This window comes from Strix aluco, chromosome 1 (genome assembly GCF_031877795.1).
Source record: "Strix aluco isolate bStrAlu1 chromosome 1, bStrAlu1.hap1, whole genome shotgun sequence".
NCBI lineage: Eukaryota > Metazoa > Chordata > Aves > Strigiformes > Strigidae > Strix > Strix aluco.
In genome coordinates this window covers 117,076,776-117,100,641 of record NC_133931.1, presented here as the reverse complement: position 1 = coordinate 117,100,641, position 23,866 = coordinate 117,076,776, and positions in this window count along the sequence as shown.

Here is a 23,866-nt window from a genome sequence, read left to right as displayed (position 1 = left end):
CAAGTTCGGGAAATGTTTTCTGTCTTGAAAATAAGCCACATACTCAACACATACACCTAAAACACTAATAGTTTCAAATATCAAAAGAAAAAATCCAACTTCATTGATCTCTTGAAAAGATTTCGGGGGCCATTAAGTGAAACCCTTTGTCAGTGAAGGTCCACTCCTAATCTTGCAGATGGTATTTGTTCTTGACTACAAATTCATACAATTTTTCAATTTTCATTGGTCTGTTCTCCTATCATCTATACGTATATATATATGCATTCACATACATATTTTTATATTTTTGTATTTTTTTGTTTTTATATTTCAGTGGTAATAAAAGATCCTAAACCATGCTTGGTTCTGGAATTCAGGGTGACTGAACAACTGGTTCTAGTCTAAACAGTTTTATTTTTTACTCTTTTCACCTTCTTTTTTTTCCATTCTTTCTGTTTTGCTACCAGTATCCAGTTATAGGTTTTACAACCAGTTATTTGGTCCTCTTTTCACTAAATTTGGTAAACTCAGGATAAACCTCTACAACAACATTTCCCTTTTTTTTTTTCTCTGTGTTTGTTGACACTCCACTTCCAGCTGTGAGCTGGGATCAGGGCACCATTAGCAGCTGAAGTGTTTAACTAGTGGCATGCCAAGGGCAGAGGTATGTTCACCCTGGAGTATTAAGGATCACCATCTTAGAAACTATTCCCCCTGAAAAGATGGATCCAGCTTCTCTCCTCCATCCTGCAAAACTCCTTCTGAATTTTTAATCCCAATAATTTCCTGCTAGATCTGAAATGGACATGTCAGTTTTGTGGGATTACAAACTGTTTCTTCAATGTTAGAGAGATTCTTATGCTAGTTCCCTGGTGACCTCAACAGTATTTTCTGTCCTTGACCTTGGAGAAACTTTATAGCATGTAAGATTGGATAACTGAGTCTTTCATGCTGAAGTCTTGCAGTGGATATTGATGAACAGAATAAGACCTTGTGCCCAGAAAACAATAAAATATTTCATGTTTGAATGAGCATCAGTAGATGTGACAGGAAGATTTTCTTTGAACCTTTTTGTTCACCATCAGACTTGAGGTTCCTTGATTTCCTTCCTTTAACATGAATCAGAGCTTGTTTGTTTTCAATATGTATACATATATTCATTTATTCATTCAGGTTTACATGGAAAATTTCATGCATAATTCTTCACTGTTGCAGGAACATCAGTCACTGATGATGGTAGTGCTCTTGCTTCCTTTCTGCTGTAAACTGCAGTTTTGGGGGCTTCTTACTGGAAGCAGTGACTTAGTAAGAAAACAATGGATTATTCAAAACAGCATTTCTATTAAGAAACTTTGATTTAGGAAGTTCTTTCATGCCTAGTGTTCTGCACCATGATAATATTGCACAGTTTTCGACAATTTGAAAAAAGTGTCCTGTAAAAATAATAAATATTAATAGATCTATTTTGTCACACCTTTTTTTAAAGATTGAGTTTTGTTGCTGTTGTCAGAGTAAGTATATTTCTGCTTGAGTCAAAAATAGTTACTGAACCAAGTGCTTGACATTTATGCTACTTAATGAAAACATTATGTCACGAGAAATTTATTATTGTCTTTGTCCCTCATTTCATTCAGAGGAAGGAAAAACATTCTCAAGGGATTTTGAAGCTAGGACAGTGAAGTAGCTCTGCAGTGGTATATAGATATGTCTGTACTGAAAACAGCTCTAAGTGGGGCATTTTCCTAAATATCAAAAATTACCAATGAATGACTGAGAAAAAGTCTTACAACCCTTCAGAGACAGAGACTGTGACTTTGCAGTCATTTTATGATAAAATAACTGTGGACTGCTTTCTAAAGTGTTCCTGTCCCCATTTCTGCTTCTGGCCACGTGTTCCCTTTTGTCCATAACTGATGACTGTGCAGGTGGTATGGATCCAGCTGAAAAGCAGTCTATTCTTTTGATATTTCTTTTTAATGAGGTTTGTCAGATTTGCTTAAATCTGTTGTAAAAACCCCGTTCTTCATGTGAACAGCTGATATGAGCATATTTCCTAGAAACAAGAGTTTTCAGGAGTTCCTCTGCGACTATGCATGGAAAGACCAGACTTGCCGTGATGTGAAAGGTGAATAGAAGATATCAGAGACAGTAGGAGCCATCAGAGAAGGGGATGAGAGCTGCTGTGACCCTGTCTGGAAAGCTTAAGTCCCCCATAGGTACATACATACATGTGTATATACATCTCTGTATATGTATGTGTCTATGTATAAATATGTATACACCCCCTTCCTTCTGACAGCATTACTGAAGTTTCTGCTGCCCTGGCAGTGACTGAGCAGAAGTGACAGTGGGATCTGTAGTAATCAGAAAAAAGTGGAAGGGAAGCAGGTTATTTCTTAATTTTTGCAGGTTCTCTTGCCCTAAAATTGGCAGACCCCAAAGAAATTGCCCCAGTTGCCTCTTATTACTTTGTCACCCTGCAAAAAAAGAAAAACTAAAACTGGATCTGAATTTTTTTGTTCCATTCTTAGCAATTTTATTCCATTAGTTATGCTAGCAGTCAGGTTCTGTACTTTGCTACAGCTGTGAAAACCCAAGATAATTCCAGATTTTCCTGTACAACTGCTCTGTCAGAATTGGGCTCTTGATATCTGACATCAACTGTTTACTTCCTGTCTTGCCTACTTGATCAGATATCATGCAAATTTCATAGTGAATCATAGTGTAGTTAAACGTGTAAAATACATTTCTATAATAACCAGATTAGTTAAGAGAAGGTTATGTACAGGAAGAAAAAACACCTCCTTCATGGCCTGCTTGCACCCACTCTGAAATGTGAATCATTGACAGGCAAAAACCATTGAAAATGGGAAAAAAAAAATTCTGCAGGCTTGCAGAAAAGGGATTTGGGTTCATGTGAGGCAGATTAAAGCAGTGTGGGACCAGCCTTTAGGGAATTCAAGCTAGGACTGCCGGGATATGTGTGCTGTGAAGCATACAATGAGCAAAGCTTTGCCTTAAGACTCCATGGGCAGTCTTTGCAGGCATTGTGATGGGAAGTTCTCACTACAGTCTAGTTTTGACATCAGAAACGAAAATTTAGTTTTTTCATGTTTGTAATTCTCATTAAGATGGTGACTGCATAACACGTGACCTGACTTTCAAGGGAATATGTGGATTTTGTTCTATCTGTCAAAGTCTCTGTCTCTGTGTAATCTAAGCACAGAGCCTGTTTAGTAATTCTGCTTCTGACATGCTTTGTGGCTTTGGGAACTTCACTTGGCTTTATCTTCCTCATAAAGAAGCTTATTCATCTGTAAAATGAGGATAATAATATTTCCCTACCTAAAGAGTGTTGGGAGGCTTATTTTGCTAATGTTGGCAAAGTGTTTTGAGATCCTTATATTGAAAGCACTATAAAAATGCAAAGTGTTACTTAATCCCCTGGGCCTGCTATTATTTAAATATGCCAGTTATTGTTTTGCACTATTTATCTTTTTTCTTTATGTTATTTTTAATACAATACTATTATTGCTGTTTTGCTAATATACGAATGTGACACGGGAATTAATCTTCCTCTACTGAATATTATTTACACATAGCAACACAAGGCTGGTGAATAGGATTTACCTGGCAACTGAACGGTAACATGATTGTAATCAATCACAAAGCAATAACATCTGATAACACAATATTAACAAATCTTATCACTTCATATCTTACGTCCAAATTGGCTATACAAGTTCTAGCGGCATGCTTACAGCCTTTAATGCAGTGGAAAGTTATTAAGAAATATACAAATGTTCTGCACATATAAATGTGATTTGCTAAAAGCCTCAACTAACACAGAATAAAAGTTCTTCCTTTTAAACTCTAATTGGAAGTTAACCTTTAGCTCACAAATCCCAGTAAAGGAAATGGCTTTTATAATCTTATTTGCTCTTTATGGTTTTACAACATTATGTTGTTATTTCTGATTTTTTTTTTTATATATAGTTGACATTAAGAATACCAACATGACACACAAGATGAGTGATAATTTAAACATTTAGAAATTGTCCTAAAAGTCAGACCTATGGTTTGCTTAGTCCAATATCTTGTTACTAACAATAGCCACTATTGGATCCTTTCAAAGGTTTATATCACTAATATTTTCTGTAATTTTTAATGTCAGAAAGGATCATTATGATCATTGTATGACTATATGAAGAGCTGCTGCAAATGTGTGATAATAACAACATCTCTGAACATGCTAGATGCTGTGATAAAAAAAGGATCTACTTCTAATATTCTGAGGTTTTAGCCTACTGCTGTAACTGAATATCTCTGTATTAATGGCAGAAAAGAGAACCTGTTAAACAGTGCTGTCTTTTCCACTATCTTGAATATTTCTCTATGGTTCCTCTTACACTCCAATGTTGATGACTTGCTACTCTTTGTTCTATCATCTTGTTACAGCATTTTTTGTTGACGCTACATTCTCTGAGAGTGCCTCATCATTACTATCTGAAAGAGTAGGCCTGTTACGTGCAGGCATCCTTTGGAGTAAAAGGAGACCAATGCCAAGAATCCACTTAGGTTCTTTCTTATATATATATTTCCCTCCTTAATTGCTCCTTAGCTCCCTCACAGTTTCATGGTTTATCCTTTAAAAATATATATATTTAGATTAGCTCTTCTGATTTGTTCTTTAAGTCCTTTTGCTCTTTAAATCATCTTATATATTTTACTCCATAATTTGGTTGCCCTTGTTTATATGTCCCTCCAGGGAGATGACTGGGATTGCATTTCCATTCTCCGAAGGTTATTTCTTGGGTTCAGAAATCTTGCTCTCTATCCGTAGTAGATTTCTTTCTTTTCTCATTTGTTAGTATCAGGATTGCTGGGTTTTGTTCTGTGTTCAGTCCAGTTCTGATGTCCATTATGTTGATGGATTTCCTCTGTATTTAAGTATTGGAATTCCACAATAATTTAAAAAGGTATAAAGTCTTAAATCAGAAAAACACTCAAACTTATATTTAAACCCCATTAACTTAATGCATGTCAGTGATTTGCTGAATTAGTCCTAAGTACAAGCAATAAGCAAGTCCTAAATGGGAACAATAACATTTCTGTGATAGCACTTTCTCAGAGATGGAGGAATTGACTTGTGTGAGGTATTGCCTAATGGTCTTTCCTTTTATTCTCTCTGGATTCCTTTGTTTTATGTTTCGGTATACTCTGTCTTTAGGTACTGGTTGTGATTAGTATACTGCTGAAGCCACTATCCAGTGTCAGATCAGATATTAGGCTCTAAGCTACTGATTTGGGCCATGATGGCAAGTTTGACATTCCCATATTTGGTGGATTATCACCAAATATCTAATATAGGAAAATAATAACATGTGCATGTAAAAAAACCAAAACGAAACAGCAGCAATAAGCTTATCTTAAATTGTGTAGATTCTATCCAGTAGCACTTTTTCCTCAAATATTTTAATCCTTTTTTCCTTTACAATTCATTGATATTCAGATTCTTCCACCTTATTTCTCAAATAATTCTGCAAACAATTCTTAGCTTGCTGCTTAAAATAATGCAACCGATAGATGTGGGGCAGTAAGGCCTGTACTTGCTATGGGTATTTGCAAGATAAATTCTTAAGACTGCATGGTGAAGTAAAGCAAAATCGCAGCTTCTTTATGAAGGGAGACATGGCAGTTCTCATTCAGTGCCAGTCTGTCCTTTGTTTTCCATTTCTGATTTTGCCACAGACTTGTTGAGCAACTTATATTCTCTGGCTGGTCTTTTTCTTCCTTGTTCTCCCCTTGTCATCATTTACACTGTACTTCTATAAGAGTTGTTCCTATAAGTCTATCTCCATAGTGGAGCTGTTCCTAGCTTAATTTGCTGTAAGCAAGGTCAGCATTTAGCCAAGCATGTTAAGCCAACTACACATAGAACAGACTTGATTTACCCTTATGCAAATGAAAAGAATTGACATTTTTTTTTTAATTTACGTTTGTTCAGTGAATTTACGCCAGTTTGCAAAAACTGAAGATTTGACCCTTGCTCTTCCAAGCACTGATTGTTATGCATTGTATATGTGAGGGCAAGGAGACAACATGACTGTCTGACCATGAAGATTCTCAGTGATGTTATTAAGGAACATAGATGGACCCATTAATTATTAAGATAATCATAATATAATTATACACAGAACAGACAAGTTACCTGCAGTCAATACCATGAATTATATTTATTTCCCCTGTCTTTTAACAAACCTGAGACCTGAGACCAGCTAATAACACTGAAAGCACAGGCCTGGTAAAAGACTTGGATTGTATGAATAATGACAAATGAAACAGAACAGTTTGATTGGGATAAAATTTGATGTGTCAGTATTGCGTCACTAGAATTGTGGTGAATGCCATCTATCCTTAGGATACTGTATAAGGTGAGCTTTCAGGTCATCTCCCTCCTTCAGGACCTGCCTGTACTTTCCTTCTAAGGATCCACAGTTATGTTACTGAAAATTGATAGATGGATGTTTGGGAAAAAGCATTGTGAGAAAACTGGATTTAAAGGACAAGAAAGATGATATGCCATTTACAGTGACAGATAAAGATTTCTGAGACTTTAACCTGATAGGTGATGCCCATCTTTCTGATTCTGACATTGACCGTCTGAATTCAGGCAAATAATTTCATTTCTCTCCAGTTTCTGCATCCATAACATGGGAGATACACTATCATATCAGAGTTGGCAAATTTCCCTTACTAAATGAACTGATAAAATCCCCATCTCACCAAAGAACTGCAAGACAAGGGAAAGAAGAGCATGGAGAGAAAATCTTGAGAAGGTGATGACATGAATTTGCTGGAGGTTTCACTACTTTCAGTTTGTACAGTGTGAATATGAACAGGAATCCCAGAGCAACTCTCAAATTTCAGCGACAGCACCACCTGCCAGCTTGTCCCTTCCTCAGCCAGTGCAGTCCTACTGCTAATTGAATGACACAGTCCTTGTGTCAGTCATGACTGATGGAAAGCCACCTGGGGATCATGCACCATTTGGGTACTCCTTTGATATAAGGCCATCCTTGGAATTTATTCATTAGTGATGAGAGTTCTCTGAGGCACTCAACTACTATTTCTACAAGGAAAGCTAAGGAATATTTCCATCCTTGGGTGGAAGCTCACAGTAATCTCTCTTCCACGTGTTTTGGTTTGGTTTGGTTTGGTTTGGTTTGGGTTTTTTTCTAAAATGTACAAGCAAGTCCATTCTTTTTTAACTGAAGCCAGTAGCACCCAAGGGCTTTTCTTGATTTGCAAGATCAAATTGAGTCTGAAGATTTAAACATCAAACATTGTTTATGGACATTTACACTTAGGGAGACAAAATTAGAGATGATGGCTGCGGCTTGACATCAGAATCAACTGCAGTGCAATATTCAATAAATATGGATTTTTTTTTCATCAAATGTGTCAAATAGAACATCATGAAAGAAAATCAAAGATCACCATCAAATGACAGTATGATGGTAGTGCACCTTGAAAAAGGTCAAATGAAGGTTACTTTTTAAACAGCTCTTTTCCTTTATGTCTTTCTATTCTTTCTCCCACTGAAACATTACAATGTGGAAAGAACAACTGTATTTGCTCAGTGCCAAGGAACTGCTTCTGTACTAAATCTCATTTGCAGAATTGATAATGTATTTTCACATTACATTTCTTCCATTGGGCTGTATGCTTTTTGCAATAATCACAAACACAAAGAAGCAGAATTAAGGAAGTTAACGGAGTGCTTACACTTGCATAACCCTTCTCTTTTACGTGATATTCACAGGCCAAACCCAGAGACACCAAACAAGAATTTCCACACAGTGAGATTGATTTGGAAAAGTCAGAATCCAGAACTCACTGGAAACAGATTTGGTAGAGATTTCATATAATGTGACTACCGACTTCAGCTGAAATACCCTGATTCTGCTCTTGTAAGAGAGATCAGAAATAGGAGATGGTGCAATTGGAAAAGCAGCTTGCAGCAGAGTAGAATACAAATCATTCCTTCCCTTCCACTAGCACTGATCCGACTGCTGTGACAGACTGGCATGTCTCTATATTGAATTAACATTTTGCACTAAATTCAGCTAAGGCAGCTGCTCTACGCAGGGAAGATTCTTGAAGCCTCATTGAAGGTCAGCACTGAGAAGGCATGAAAAGAGCTTTTGACCGCCTCTCACTTGCTTGCCCACCCCTGTAGAAAAATATTCTTTCCATACAGATGCTAATAGGGAGTATGGGAAGCATCTGGGAAAGATCTGATCCAGTCTGAAGTCACTGTCCATATGAGTAGAAGCACAGAGGACAAAAGTGGCATAAGAGCAGCATGCTGTGCTGCATAAGGAGACAATGATACATAAGGAGATATTGCTGGAGGAATCACCTGGCCTGAAAAGTGAGGTTTTCCTGATACCACAGTAAGGGTAAGATAAGACATTAGGAAATTTTTTCAGAAATCTCTATGTCTTGGGAAAATCTCTAAGTCTTGGGTGTTTTAAGACTGCAGGCAGTCTCAAAATGATTCAGAAATGTCTTTGCTAAGCTTCCTTTCCATACTTTTGTCACCTTGTGGCCAAAGAGGCCAAGAACCTGCAATTTCAGAAGAATGTTTGGGAGTTTGGGAAGTGTCCAGCTACAAATGAAGGGGTTTCTAATATGTCTGTGGGATTGTACCCTGTGTTTCAAAGAAGGAAAAAAGAATGTTGCACAGAAAAGCAGGCTGTCAGGCTGAATGAGGATGCTAAGCAGACATCTTACATGGGTAACATAAAGCCTATAAATGTAGATTTAATCCAGATTCTCCAGTTTTGGAAGGAATGGTTAAAAACACCTTTTAGAAACAGCCATTGTTTGGATATGCAGAATATTTGTTGGTAAAATACCTTATTTTGTGTTGACTAACCCCATCTTCATTATTGGTACCAAGAAAGCAAGTACAATATTCTTATCTGACCTTTGGGATATTTGAATGAATTACAGAGAAAAAGAAGTTACAGCTAGCTGTAACAGAAAAGTGAGAATTTACTGAATTACTCAGAAGCGATAAAACTGAGTTACTTTTGTTGTGAATTTAATTCTCACAGCAGCACTCCCATCAGCCTAACCATAGCTCAGGATATTGGGCATTCTCCTCTAATCACCCATTCTTTCTCTGGCTTTGTCTTTTGGATAACATTTTTGTTATGTGCACATAATGTATAATGATGCATGACCATAAATCCCAGACTGAAGCTACATATAAGCTCCTAAATCACCCAGTGGTTAGAAAATGTTTTCACTTCAACCATTTATCCAGGGTTGACAGTACATCCCACTTTTGTCTTTCTAGCAAAGGCTCTGACATATGTACTCTGATACAAAGTAAAAAAACACTTCTAGGGAAGTCTTTCTGTTACAGGTCATCACTCTTACAGAGGTGTACCTTATTTGCTTCATCTACTGCTTCTCATAAGGTACTTTGCAGCACAAGAACATTTTATAACTCTAGGTTAAGCATTGCATATTGAGCCATCTCAATCACAATACTGCACAGTACAGTAAGATACTACTCATCTTTTATGTGTATTTGAGTACTCTGTGAGACCCTTCAGCACAATATATCCCTATGTTGCTTATCCACATGACAGAATACCCATACAGTGGGTGTAGGAAGATCTGGGGTAGGTCTGTGTAAGCATGCACCAGTGTAGCTATGTTTGGGCAGGAGTGTGGAGGGTGGAGTAAACCCCTTGGCTCCGGGTTAGTTCAGGGTTCCCTGCACTCCGCAGTCAACACTATCACAGATCTTTCTTGCTCTACCCTCTCATTGTATAATTATTGCAGCACATGGCTTCAATTATCCATATTTTCACTTTCTCTGGGTTATTCCACCCCTCCATTATCTCTGTTAATTGAGCTCTGAGTGTGCGGTTATTTTGCAGTTGGTGAACTGAAGGCCAGAGAGGAAAAATGAATTGCCCAAAGACACACAGGAATTCTGTGGCAAAGTCACAGAGACACTAAAACACATTAATTATTTAAGTTACCTGCTATTTAAATGGGGATGTGTGCTAAGAAGCAAATGGAGTGCAGAGCAGTGGAAACTTGAACCAGTTAATCTATTAACACAGAGCAGTGCAATGTGTTCTTGCTGGCTCATTTTCCAGTTTGACTTCAGTTTGCTGGCCCTGTGTGGTGCCCAAGCTGATACACCTTGGTTTCAGCAGGGCTCATGAGCTGGGACCACAGCCATGTGAAGGAGTTAGGCTGTAATCATAGCCTAGCTGCCAGACGAGCAGCCACCTCAAGTGCCTCCCAGTTGCGCTTGCCCACAGCTCCTGTTTCAGTGTTCACACTGACGAAAAAGCTTGGATCTCTCTGTGTCTGCCTTTAGGAAAATGTTCTTTGTGTTCTCTGTTTCTTGGCTGTGTATTTTGGATTCATATGACAGTGGGAGGCATACATGAGGCTCTGTCTACCTTATTCACTTCAGTGTCTCTGTGGCTGCTTTCCATCAGGACTACCTCCTTTTAAGTACACTAGTACAGAAGGGCAAACACATTGCTTTCTGTATTCTCAAATCTGACTAAGGGGAAATATTTATAGCCTTATTTATACTTGCAGGCCTACTGTAATTATAGTTGTATATTAACATTATATTTTCCAAGCAGCATTAATAAAAGTAAAGGTAGTAAAAATATTAGCTGTCTTAATGCTGAAGCAATGGGATTATCCTTACGTACAGTTCCTTAGAAACCAGAAGTTATTCACAGTTCCCTAACTGCATAGAAGTCCTGTGGTCTGGCATTTCTTCAGCAACTGATCACAATTTAACTCCAAACAGCCTGAGTGTCTAGTGGAAGGAAAAGCATCTACTTTGTCCTAGCCATACTTGTAGAGTCAGCTGAGGTAGCCATGATTTCAGGGCCTCCTGCAGAGCAAGCGCCTTCAGATCCAGCTCAGATTCCCACATGCCCCTCCCCAGTCTCAGCTGAGAACAGCTCCACAGAGGTCAGCAAATCCAGCGTGACATAGCCATTATATTACAGCTCAAACCTGGAACAGTTGCTCCCTGCTGCTGGTCCTCACTGAGGGCTTTTGCACCAGACTACAGCCTGGGATGAGCTGAGATGGGCTCCAGCAGCAGAAAGACCAGCTACCCAACCCTTGCTGGCAGAGAATAGCAAAACACTTGCCTCATCAGGGAAACCTGCACTTCACAAACAAATACAGAGACTTCAGATCAGCTCTCACAGTTGTTTTTATTCTTACTACATCCTACAACTGGTTCTTATTAATCACACAAATTAATACAAATGGCTTGAAATAAAGGTTCTTCTGCTGAGTCTCTATCTAGCATGCATTTCCATAAAACAAGTTGTGCCCTCACTTTCTGTTGTAATCCCACCACGCAGTCATGTATGCATTTCATTTTAAAGACTAGCAAATAAAACAATCATTTTGTTTTCTTAACTCTCCCTTAGTAAATAGCTCGCACTCATGCTTATCTTCTCAGACACTGTTTTGGCACTTTCTTTGTGACTGGCTGTTGCTTGAGGTGAAGAGCAACCTGGCTGCCTCTCAAAGCAGCATCATTTACTCTTTCTCAGAAAGGTTCTGCTGTCCCTTTATCTGACATCTCTACCTAAGGCTCTGCTAAAATTATCATTGAACAGGAATCAAAAGGAGGTGCATCTGACACAGTTACAATATTTAAAAAGCTAAAATCACACCTTAAAAGTTCTTCTCCCAAAATTAATCAACAGCATTTCATAAAAGCTACCATTACCTTGCCTGTGGTCTAATGTGGTATGAGGGACGTTCTACAGAGAATTATATACTGGAACAACTGAAGAAATTATTTATAGTGTAGAAGAGTCATGGAAAAAAAATGAAGGGAATCAGGGAATGCAATGAAATCAACATCCAGGCAAAGATTCAAGTTCCTCAGTTTTACACTGGGTTATGAATCCTTAAAGGTGTCTTAGCTTATATTCAGAGCCAGCTTTATAATCAACAGAAATATTGAAGCCATTAAATGGAGATGATTGGTTAGGCACAATAGAGATCTAGACAGGGGGTTAATTTGCTTCTGAAGCATGACGGAATTGTGTCATTATTCCTAGTTTACAGCACTTTTAAAGAGAGACAGTTTATGATATCCAGGTCACTGGATTTGGTTTGAGCTTGTCTCCAGCTTGTAGATAATTGTGAGGGGACTTGTTAAAAAGAGATATTTGGTTAACCACATCCTCACTAGCCCCGTTAAAGCAAATCCTTCACTGCTCTTCCAACCAGCAGCCAGACTATCCTTTCCTACTTCTTGTCAGCTAGCAATAAAACACCAGATGGTGTCCTTCCAAAAATAAATTCATTATAGTTTCATTCTGGGTTTTCTTAAAGAATTTAGGGACAGAACTTCAGCTAATGCAAATCAACACAGTGCCGCTGAAGTCAATGCAGCTATGACATTTTATACCATCTGAGTATTATGAACTAATATTTTTAACTTTTTGGAAGGAATACCATATCTTTTCTCCCCACATTTAACATATTTCATTGCACGTTTTATGCTACCCACCTTACCCAGAATTCATGGCTGGTGCTCCTTGGTATAAAGCAGATTATGTAGTTCTGTGTATTGGATTAGACTAATTCACTGTTAAGGCTCCTGTAACCACTATCTTTTAATGTCTTTGAGACATTTCATCTGAGACTCTAGGACACCCATTAGCTTCCACTGGTGACATACAGGACTATTCACGCAAGAATATTTTAAGAGCCACTGGCATCTGAATAATGCCGTGATGCTTATGGTTCTGTGTGTGTTTAGTTTTCCCTAATTTTATCCATTGAATGAGGACAGGTTTTCAATTGTACCCTTAACCTAGACAGATAAATAATTCTAATAGTAAAGCACCTTAAAAGAAGCCTTGAGCATTCTTCAGATAAATCAATTAAGACTCCTTTCAGAATTGTTATTATGCCCTAGCAATTAGTCATTGTTTAGTCAAGCTGTGCATACTTATCTCTTTTATATATCACTCCTTCCAGTCTCACAATAACTTTTGTTCTTTTTCTCCAAGCTCCTTTCAGCTTATCTGTGTCTTCCCGCAACACTGTGCCCAGAAGTGAGCATGAGTTTGCTTTCAGATGGACAGCTACAAAGTTACAAACACCGACAGAGCTACAAAATAGAGAGTGTCTGCCACCCTATTCCAAAACTGAATATTAAAATAGCTAAACACACATTAGTGGTAGTCAGTACCAGCTGTGCAATATGTAGGTAATAATAACCCAAGAGGGAAAAGGTGATCATCAAATCCGCCTTTAACATTTATCATGTGTTCTCACAAGAACACTTTTATCCAGTTTCTCATACCACAGATAAAATTGTTCCACCAACTGCTGCTCCCCCATGTGCCTTGCCTTCCAGTGTTGGGGAGCATCAATGTGAAAGAGGCTTTTTAGAACTCTTTTTTAGCATTCCCAAAATTAACTAGCTTGTTTTCTGCAAACAGATGGGGGGTGACCTGGGATTTGGAATTCAACTGCTTCTCAGGCAAAAAATTCTTTAAAAAATCTCCCAAGAAGAGATGTAGGAAGGAAACAGGTGCTTTCAGGAAAACAGTAGCACTTATTTATCAAAGATGCAAGAAGATCATCAATTTTATTCCTCCCACTTGGTGATAGAGCTAAAAAAACAGAGAGTGGTGTTGGGTGCCACAATGACACCCAAGATGACACATTTGTGAGGCTTCACCCAGGCTTCTTAGGAATCAAACCCACCTAGCCAAGCATGTTGTACCGTGCTTAATCAACTCATCTTTTTGCACATCTTATCAAAATGTGTACAGCTCTGTCTGCTCTGATGACACAAGTAGTGTCAGATGGTTTCATCCCTGATGCCTGCATGGCCACCCATCCTTGTGAGGCTCACACTCATGAGCAGTCTCCTAGTAGATGCCCACAAGCTCAGGCTTATAGTTGTAGGATCCTCAGGCCCTGGTGGAAGCGACGCTGGAAGGGGCAGAGCCTGTGAGTTAGTATTGTGTGTGATCTAATGGAGGGACTCTGCCAAAATATAGTTTTCCACCTTATTTAATTTCTCTCACCACCATTAACATACTGCAACCCTGGGTGTTACTCATTGGCTCCTTTTTAAGGTTTGCTTTATAGTGTAAATTTTTATCCCTGTCCTGGACCTGTGTGATCTAAATACTGCATGTCTTTTCCCATGTGGGCACCCCAAAAGTTAGGCCAAATAACAGCAACAATGGTGCCTTTGTATTTTAAATGTCTGCTTATTCTGCTGTCTATGATTTCTTATCTTGCCTTTCAGGACAAAATTTGATAGAAGATGTCTGTGTTAAGCACAGATTTATTGACCTTTTGGTCACCTGGTGAAGAACAGTCCTTCTTTTCCCCAAATTAGGTTTGCCCCATTGATCTACCCAGTTTTCATTTATTCTAAAACCCTGTTTCACCATTTGGTAGTGCAAAGAGGGCTTCTTGCATCAAGCATTAAGATTAGGAGGCCTCAGAAGTTAATACATAAGTAACAGTAAAACACCTTCCTTAAAAATGTCACATCATGATTTTTGTAATAAGTGTCAGAAAAATGCATCTTTTCCTGCAATGGTTGTTAATTCTTCCTGCATATCTATATCTCAATAACTGCTGAGTAAAGGCCTTTTATTTTTTTTTTTTTTTCCTTACTGGGAAACATACTAATTTTTGTTTTGTTTTAATTTTAACTTTTTTTTTTTTTTTTTGAGGACTAATTCCAAGGAGACTATTACAGGCTGTATAGGCTCCATTATATTTTTCATGTACAGAGGTACATTACAGATCAAAATCAAGCAAAAATGCTGGGTGTTTTAAGTTTCATTTTACAGTCAGGATGGTAAATACATCTGTTTGTGTCACCAGCCTAGAATATATCATTTTATGGTTCTCAGAGGTTATTTATAATTGAATTATAGGATGTTTCATGATTATTTGGAATGGTATTTACAGAAAGCAATACTAAGCTCAGCAGTTCACTTGCGACCAAGAATGTGAAGAAAACACCCTATAATTCATTTTTAAGTACCCTCTAGAAATCATATAATTATACTGTATGACAGTGTTAAAAAAGGAAAAAATATAAATTTTTAAATTATTTGTATTAGGGTCTTTTATCAAGCTTATATACATACAGGCTGGCACACTGTAACAAAGAGTAGTCAGGTTACAATAGAAACAACACCAATTTTTTGGTTTTAGATTTGATCTTGAGTCAGTGCTGGTTTCATACACCAGAGCGCTTCCCTGATGTATATTATAGAGGGATTTAGGAGCAAGAAACAAAAAGGTAGCTTTGTCCTCCAGTATTTCCAGCCAGAAATGGAGGTGTGAAGCATCTTGTGAGGTCTCATATGATTTACAACAGAGTGGCAGAGCCATCCAGGGTCACCCAGGAGACCTCTGACTTGTCTGAGGAAGATAGTTTCTCTTCCTCTGGGGAAGAGAAACTACATTATCCCCACACCCCATGCCAAACCCACAGCAGCACCTCAGCTGCTGCAAACAGCCATCTCACCCTTCCTTCCACAGGGACCAGGGGCTGGTGAATGCACATCAGAAGCATCCAGAAACTCCATCCTAGGACTGGCACCAGGGAGAAGGCTGTATAAAACTGCCCAGCCCCCACGCACTGTACAGAGTTTAAAATGGTGCTATAGTTTGAGATTTAAAGGTATTTGTAAATTCAACAACAACATTAAATTTCAGACTCTGTTGTTTCCCACACACACTGTGAAAAGACTTCAAGAGCTAGAAAAAACAGTCAGCATTTTCTTTCACAAGCCATTGAACAAAATAAATATGTAGCAGGAAAATGGGTATAGATGTCTCTCTTACTTGCCTTAATAGGACTATACACCAAGAGAGAAGCTTGTACATTCCGATCTGGTAACAAAAATGCAATCCTGTTCCTAAACAATATAAATAGCCAGAACCACAACTAATGGCATTTTTTTTCTTTCTTTTTTACTTCCTTGTACGTTATTCGCTTTTGCCTTGTTCTTTGTCTGTTTGGACAATAAATAGTCTGGAGCAGGAACAATATATTGTTGTATATTTGTAAAATGCACAGCAGAAAAGGGCCCTTATCTTGACTAAATCCCCATAAGTAGCAGATTGAACTTAATAAATAATGATAACAAATTAATTCAATGTAGAGGAATTATTTTTATTTAGCCCAAAAGAAAATTTGACCCATTCAAGCTGAAGTTACTGGCAATATTTATTTATAAATTCAATGTTTTTCAATGGGAAACAGGACTAGTGAGCTCACAGAGAAAGACAATAAGGAAATAAAGAATGAAAAAAAAAGAACTGAAAAGGAGAAAGAATGACCCGTGAGTTGTCCCATATACGAGAGGAAATACTGGAAATCGGAAGTCTTGGCTTTGGAGAAATGCTGACATGTTATTTTGTGTTTCTAGTCTGGGACTATTATTAGAGACAATTAATTCACAAGTTGTGTGCAAATCACCCATCCGTGGATTGAGATCATGAATTATCAAAGAAAATTTTCATCTAAAAGAGCTTGAAGGATTAGCTGTCCATCATGAGTGATAAATGTTAGAGACCTGATTTGTCCAGCTTTACTTTAGACACTTTCAATTTCCCTGTTTATAGGAATTGTTGATACCAGGAGGGATTCACTGTTCTCTGAGAAATTCTACCATCTTGCACATACGCCTTAGTAAACCCAGTACATGTGGCAGTGGTCACAGCCAAACAAAATAATAATTTATGGATTACAAAGACCCACTTCTATCTGAAGAAAGAACAAATGGAAGGCATCTAGAGCTGCTTGGGAGTGGCAGAACAGCAAGCCTGATTGTTGTGCTCTACAGATAACATTTTTCATATCAGATTTTGCCATTGCAGCTTTATGCCTTTTTTTTGATTATTTGGTGAGAAATTTGTTGCATGTACCAAAAAATGTTTCTAGCAGGAGGGAAGGCAGGTCAGTTTACTCAGGAAGTAGAAGGCAAGTGCTCAGTCCTTCATTGGGCAGTACTTGGGAAGAGGACTGTGAAAGTTAAATGAGATACTTTGGTATCAGGAGGCATTTGCAATGAACTGCCAACTTGCAGATAGCAAGGAAAGTATTTCATATGATCAACACACACAGCAGTGGCACATCACCTGCCTCATATTACATTACCTGACATGGGGCATGCTCCTGTCACATAACCTGATATGTGGGCTTTGGGGGAAACACTCTCTAGGTCCCATACCTTACTGTTTAATAACTGGCAGCTTTAATGGTCTATGAGATGTATTTCCCTAGGAAAAAGATATTCTCTTCCTGCACATTAACTAACACTGAAACCAACCTAACCTAAAAATGTTGGGAAAATGTAATTAATACAAGTTAACTGGCCAAAATCAACACTGAATGCCCTTCGAGTTTGTATTTTAACCTTCTAAAGTGTGTGGAGGCTATAAAAAAATGGTAGCACATTTCTAAATAGTCTGGAAAATCTTGTTTTCATTTTGATGGAAAACATTTTCAAGCTTTGACTTTCTCCTCTGAAAAATAAACAAGAAATAAAAGAAAGTAGGGGCTTTATTCACCCTCTTCTTTCCAATAAGAAAGCCTTGGTTATTTCTGATTTCACTGGCAAATTTCAAAAGAAAAAGATCATAATATTTTAGTAAGGTCAACAAAATGTTCACTTTCTTCAACACAGAAAAACATATTGTTAGAGAAAATAGCAGCTTGCAGAGAGCTTTAAAGATGTTGTTTCTTATTGCTGTGCTCTTGATTCATAGGACATCAGGGACTGTTCTTGGTGAAATGTAAGGTATATGGGCAAGTTAACCCTGTAGCAGAATCTATTTATTCAAAATGTTTCTGATTATTTTCATTGCAATTTGTTATCTGTGGTTTGCTCATGGTCCAGATGTGCAGTGGGGAAGACTGGGGCTGCCCTGCTGCATGACCTGATCCATCCCTTGTCACAAATCTGAATGCAGCATTGCACGGGGAAATAATACCAGTGTCATAACTTTTATGCCAGAAATATAACTTTATGGGAAAAAAAGGCATATCTGTGCCTGGCAGATGGGGCAGAACAGCACAGAGGCTATGTGGGTGACAGTGGCCTGTATGGACAGTTAGGGTAAGAGCCAGCTGCGTGACACCCATGCTTAATACATGAGACTTGACAAATCTGCCAAGACACCCCAAAGACACCCAAGAGCAGGTTAAATTGTCTCTTGAAAGACCTAGCTTTGTAGCAAATCTTTTTGGGAGCCTCAAGGTGATTCACTATCTATCTTCTGCATTCAGAGGCAAGTGTATTTCTAGCTCTCTTGCACAAAACAGTACCCATAACACCTTGAATCCAGGCTCTCTGAATTTGAAAATTGGAGGCTGAGAAAATGAATCAGGAAGAGGGAATAATTAGAGTTGAGATGTCATACTAAATCACAGACCCTGGTTAGTCAAGCAGCTTGCTTCTGACAGCACCAGTTGGATGCAATGAATAGTGGACAGTGGTACAGTTTAATATTTTAGCACCTGCTTTATTTTGCATGCAGACCAGCTACACATTCACATTTAAATAAGTCTGCAGTTTCAGGCAGCTTTTTCAGGGGGATAACTGCCTACTGTCTGTTAGCTCACAAATGGCCACTTAAACCTCTGCAAAGCCAAAGGGTAAGTTACAGATAGGGCTGGCAGAGGAATGAAAAACAACATAAACCTCTTGCATTTTGCAAAAACTACTGATGTTTCTATATTTAGTTTGGCTTTGAGGCTTTTTTGAGGTGAGGGCACTGTTGCAGCTGGTCTACTTTGTACAAATAATCAGAAATGAGGACATGGAGGAAAAGGTATCATTTAGTTTAAATCAAGCCTGTAACCTGGTGTTTAGTGCTGTCAGCTGAATAGGTGATAGGTTTAATGCTTCTTAGCTGCTGGGGACCATGATAGAAAATTTTGTGGTGTACTTTCTGTGCATATGTGTGTGCAAGTATATATAATTCAATATGTATGTATTTAATGTGCATGGGCATGCAGCAGCTTAAAAGAGCAATATTGTACAAAACAAGAACAACCCAGATTATTCATCAACGAGAAATTGAAACAGAATGAGAATATTTTGTTGTCACGCAACTGGAAAAGAAAAAATGGCCATTTACTTGTAAAAAGATTGTGTGATTTTTCCTTGTATGCCCCTTATTGACTTCAGACCTCATTGTCTGTCCCTGTAAATCTGGGTTCAGCCTCACTGATGGATGGCTACTGTACAGAGTTAGTGCACTCCCTACTCAGGTGTACTCTTCCTGCTCCTGTGTCCTGTGCTGCTCGGCTTGGTGTCACCATGTCTGTGATTCATGTAAGAGCAAACTAATACAGAGATTTTGCCAAGGGATATAAATAGGTGTTGAGAAGAGACCCCACCATCCCCAAGGAAAGAACCGCCCCGACATGAGGTATGGAAGAAACACCTGAGGCTTAAGGAGCTGCTCTGCACCATAAATGCCACTTATAACAGATGGATTCCTGTTCCTAATGCGGGGGAAAAATTTGGTTTTCATAAATTGGAAAAATATAAAATTTAAAAAAAATAAAGAATTTTGATTTATAACTGGGCTTTAACTCTTCTAGCAAGCAATCAAGAGGAGTTTAGGTTTTATGATTATTCCAATGTATCCTTTGCTAAAGATTCAAAATGGGATGCTGTCTGAGCCTCGATTTCACCCAAGAATGTGCAGTTAACCTACTTCATCGGCAATAAAATTGAGCTTTAAATTATTAATTATTTTTAGTTACTATCAATATGTCTAATAATCTAATAAGTGTTGAACATTAACATTTTCAGTGCTGGATATTACCTTACTGAATGTAGTAGAATCAATATTATTGGCTATAATGTAGTAATTGATCCGACTCTGCAGAGTTCCTTGTTTCTATAAAAAAAAAAGAGAAAAAAAAAAAAGAAAGCATTTCATTCAGGCACAAGAATGCATAGAGAAAATGTCAAGACTATGGTTAAAGCCCATAACAGAAATGTAATCTGAAAATCTGTGTTATCCTACAAGGGCAGATTTTGATCTCAGTTATATTGAGAAGTTGCCATTCAAATCAATGTACCAGACCAGTAGGTAGGGGTTAGAGGACATTTCTCACTGGGCTGTGTACACAATCTCTATTCAAAATGGACTGAATTCAGCCCCAGAGGGTTTTGGATCAGGAAGACATTCCTAGATCCCAAGTGGGCAGAGTGACACTGCATATATACTGACACAGCGGTACCTTTCCTTCCCTGAAACAAGCCTTACCCTAAACCTCACTGACCATGTTCATCTCTCTCTACTCCTTCTGCAGAGGTCTGCAAGCAGGAGTGATGGCTTGGTGTCGAGTGCCTCCCCACTTGTTTCAAGAGTTTTTCCCCTCCCAATAATGGATAAAAGTGCAGCCCTTGAGTTTCACCAGTTCAGAAGACAATAGAGGCTGTAAGAAGAATTATGAGGCTAAATGTTATTCAGTAGGCCTAGATACAGTCTTTTTTTTTATAATTTTAGTTTCTTTCCACCATCCCTGACATTCAGAAGTACAAGAATATCAATGATGCATTATGATACCAAAATTATAATTAAATCGTTGAATTAATCTTTTGTCTTCATCATCCAGTGCAGAATGTCCTCACAAAGTACTTAGTTAATTTAGAACTAAGGTGTACTTGGCTGTTGACGCAGATACGTTGTATTTACCTGAGTGTGGTGACTAAGAGCCCTTACCATCAGACAGTATTACTGTGAGCTACAAAATAATTTTTTCAGTTTTTCCTAATTTTCTAATACTTTTTTTTTTTTTTTGTGAAAGAACAAATATCTCTCTAACAAATGTAAACCACATTTTCAGACACCCTGCAAATAGCCTGAAGACCTCTTTACCCTGGACTCCAGACAACCTACATGAGAATCTGCTTACAGACCTCTAGAAAAATAGTAAACAAAAGCAAATAGAAAAAGTAAAAAAAACATGAAGAAAAAACCTCTGGTGTTTCCTGGGAAACAGAATTTCTGTTTCATGAGAAATATTGACATAATGAACGTGCATCCTGAAATTGTAATGGAAAGTGTTAACAGTACATGTACAGTGATACTAAAAAAGATACTGATAATCAAGAATTATAATAATTCTGTAGTGGTGATTTACCCTGGTATTTATCTCAATAGTATTATAATATATGAGATATGACATACATATGAAAAAATTAATCATTTAATAACAGTATTACAGTGTTTCTATTTTAAAATAATATTAATTGTTTGCAATAGTATTGCTAAAATATTTCTTCAGTGTTCACAATTTTCTAGCAATAATCTGTCAAAACCCACAGTCTTCCACAATGCCTTGCTTCAATCCGGCACAGGATTTTTGACAGAAACCTGAAATTTCACAGGATATCATGATGTTCCACTGAGTGTTTTTACACTCCTCTTTTTACAGGTAATAGACAGACCTGTACACTGATGAAGTAATTGAACTTCTCTTCTCTGAAGTTTTGATTATGCAGCCTGATTGTTGCACAGCTTCCAGACCTACACAGATTCTATACAGGCAGGATGAGTGCAAGAACTGTTTTGCAGTATTAATCACTCAAAATCAGCGAACACTGCAGCACCATTCTTCAGTATCACTGAAGCACTTCACTGGCACTGGACTGGTGATAACAATGATACCTCCTACTTGTACTTAAAAGGCAGAGCACTGTCATCTGTCACCTACATGTCGAGGAACCAAACAAGAGCTGCTTCTCTCCTTCCAGCTGAAGACATATGCATTCATTAAGTAATAGTAGTTTTGCCATCGGTATTTTTTAACCAATAGCTTAGACATTTTTTTTCCAATCCTTGGAATTCATTTTCCCTTTGCTTAATTTGCTAGATCTTGTTAGTTTGCAATTTACGTGGTCGCCCTGACAATTATCAGCCTGGCACAAACGTTTCAGCAAAAGTGGTCATTTTTAATCCTTCTGTTTAAATAAACATTGACAAGGCTGGCCTCTGAGTCAAGCAATGGTGGCTGGTTAACCTTCTGCATTACGTGTGGAGCTAGCACAGCATGCTCATCCTCTAGGCGCTAAGCTCCAGCGTCCTTTCTTGTCTTTTGTAACCTCATAGGCTGTTGTGTTAATATGCAGACCATTACTACTTTGCTGATGAGACAGACTGCCGAGGATCAATATGTCTCTGCATTTGTCAGCCCCGTATACCCCAGAGTTAAGTTCTCAGCTCTGCTGCCAGTGTTCATGTCCCACTGCGTAATCGCAGGGAATTGTCGATTTCTTATATACAGCATGTCCGTACACCAGGCTTGGTGGGGCGCTTTGCAGAACAAGTAGGAAAGATCCAAATGTCGTATCTGTTTGGCTCCCACTGCTTGAGTAATAGTAGGTGCAGCCAGAATACCAGAGGACAGCTTGCTTACGGGGTCACTGCAGCTCAACAGCTAACCATTGATGTTGTCAGGCAGACTTGGGAAAGATGCCCAAATGCTATAAACTAGAGGACATTGCATTTTAATGAAAGACAAAAAAAGAATCAAGATTAAAAAAAGAAGAAAGGTAAACTCCCTGGTCAAACATAATAAACAAAAGAAGAGAACTAATGGCACTTTTTTTTTCCCCCTTGCTGATCACTTTTTCCATGCCTTTGTCTTGATGCAATAGCTTTAGGGAAAACATCACTAGGATTTATGGGAACTGAATACGGTAACATCATCTGCCACAAAAACTCTTAATTATAGATCAAGTCTTTAAGAGACAAAAGCCCATTTCACTACAACAACCAATATGTTTGACATTTTTAACTGACATGATTTAAAATCAAATACACTGCCTCCTTTTTTTTTTTTTTACAAGATGCCTTTTCCTAATTACAGTTTTCCTGGATATTTTAGAAATAGGTGTTTCTCTGCAAATGTTACAAATGCCATTTTTCTTGTGCTTTTTTAAATTGAATTGTCATGTTAAAAAAGAAGCAATAGAAATCAGTAATGAAAGTTCATAATATAATAAAAAATGTATCTTTTCCTCAATAGCCAAGTACTCGTACACAGTATTCATATTGTATGTTCTAATAGACAGAAAAATATCTTTGTAGTATTTGTTCTAATAGAGATATATCTTTGTATCTAAGTAATTTAGACGTGAAGTATGCCCAGAGGTTTTCTTTATGTATTGACTGAAGTTTTTTATAGAATAAAATGTGAATTTACCTTTGTATTACTTTATGTTTTCTTTCTGTCCTGTATGTCTGAAGATAACGTGAAGAGATTTTGGGAGAATATGGAATGTATTTCATGCAGTCCCCAGGGGTCCTAATAGACTCTGGAACATCAGACAGATTCAGGGCTCCAGATCAGGTGTCTCAGGTGTTTTGTTAACCAATAAGGTTGCAAGATCACATTATGCAAACTCATTATTTTAAATGTGTGAACACAAGTCTGAGTCATGCCACGCAGAAATAGCAATTGTTGGTGACAACAATACGTGTTTCAGTTTTCCACACGTGTTTGTAGCAAAGCCTCAGGGCTGAGGGAATCACACACTGTGGAGTTTTCTCTGCTGATGGAGAACTACTTTCCTTTCCCACTTTTCCAGTAAGAAATGTTCTGGTAAAATGTAGGAGGCAGAGTAATGTTGCTGAGAAAAAGAAGTAAGTGTGGGAGAAGCCAAAGTGACTAGGTCTTCATATGTAATTTTTCGATCTGGTTCACTCTTTAAAATAAATTGCAGAGCCCTGAGGATGTCTAGTCAGGAAGTCAAAAGGAACCTCTACTGATTTT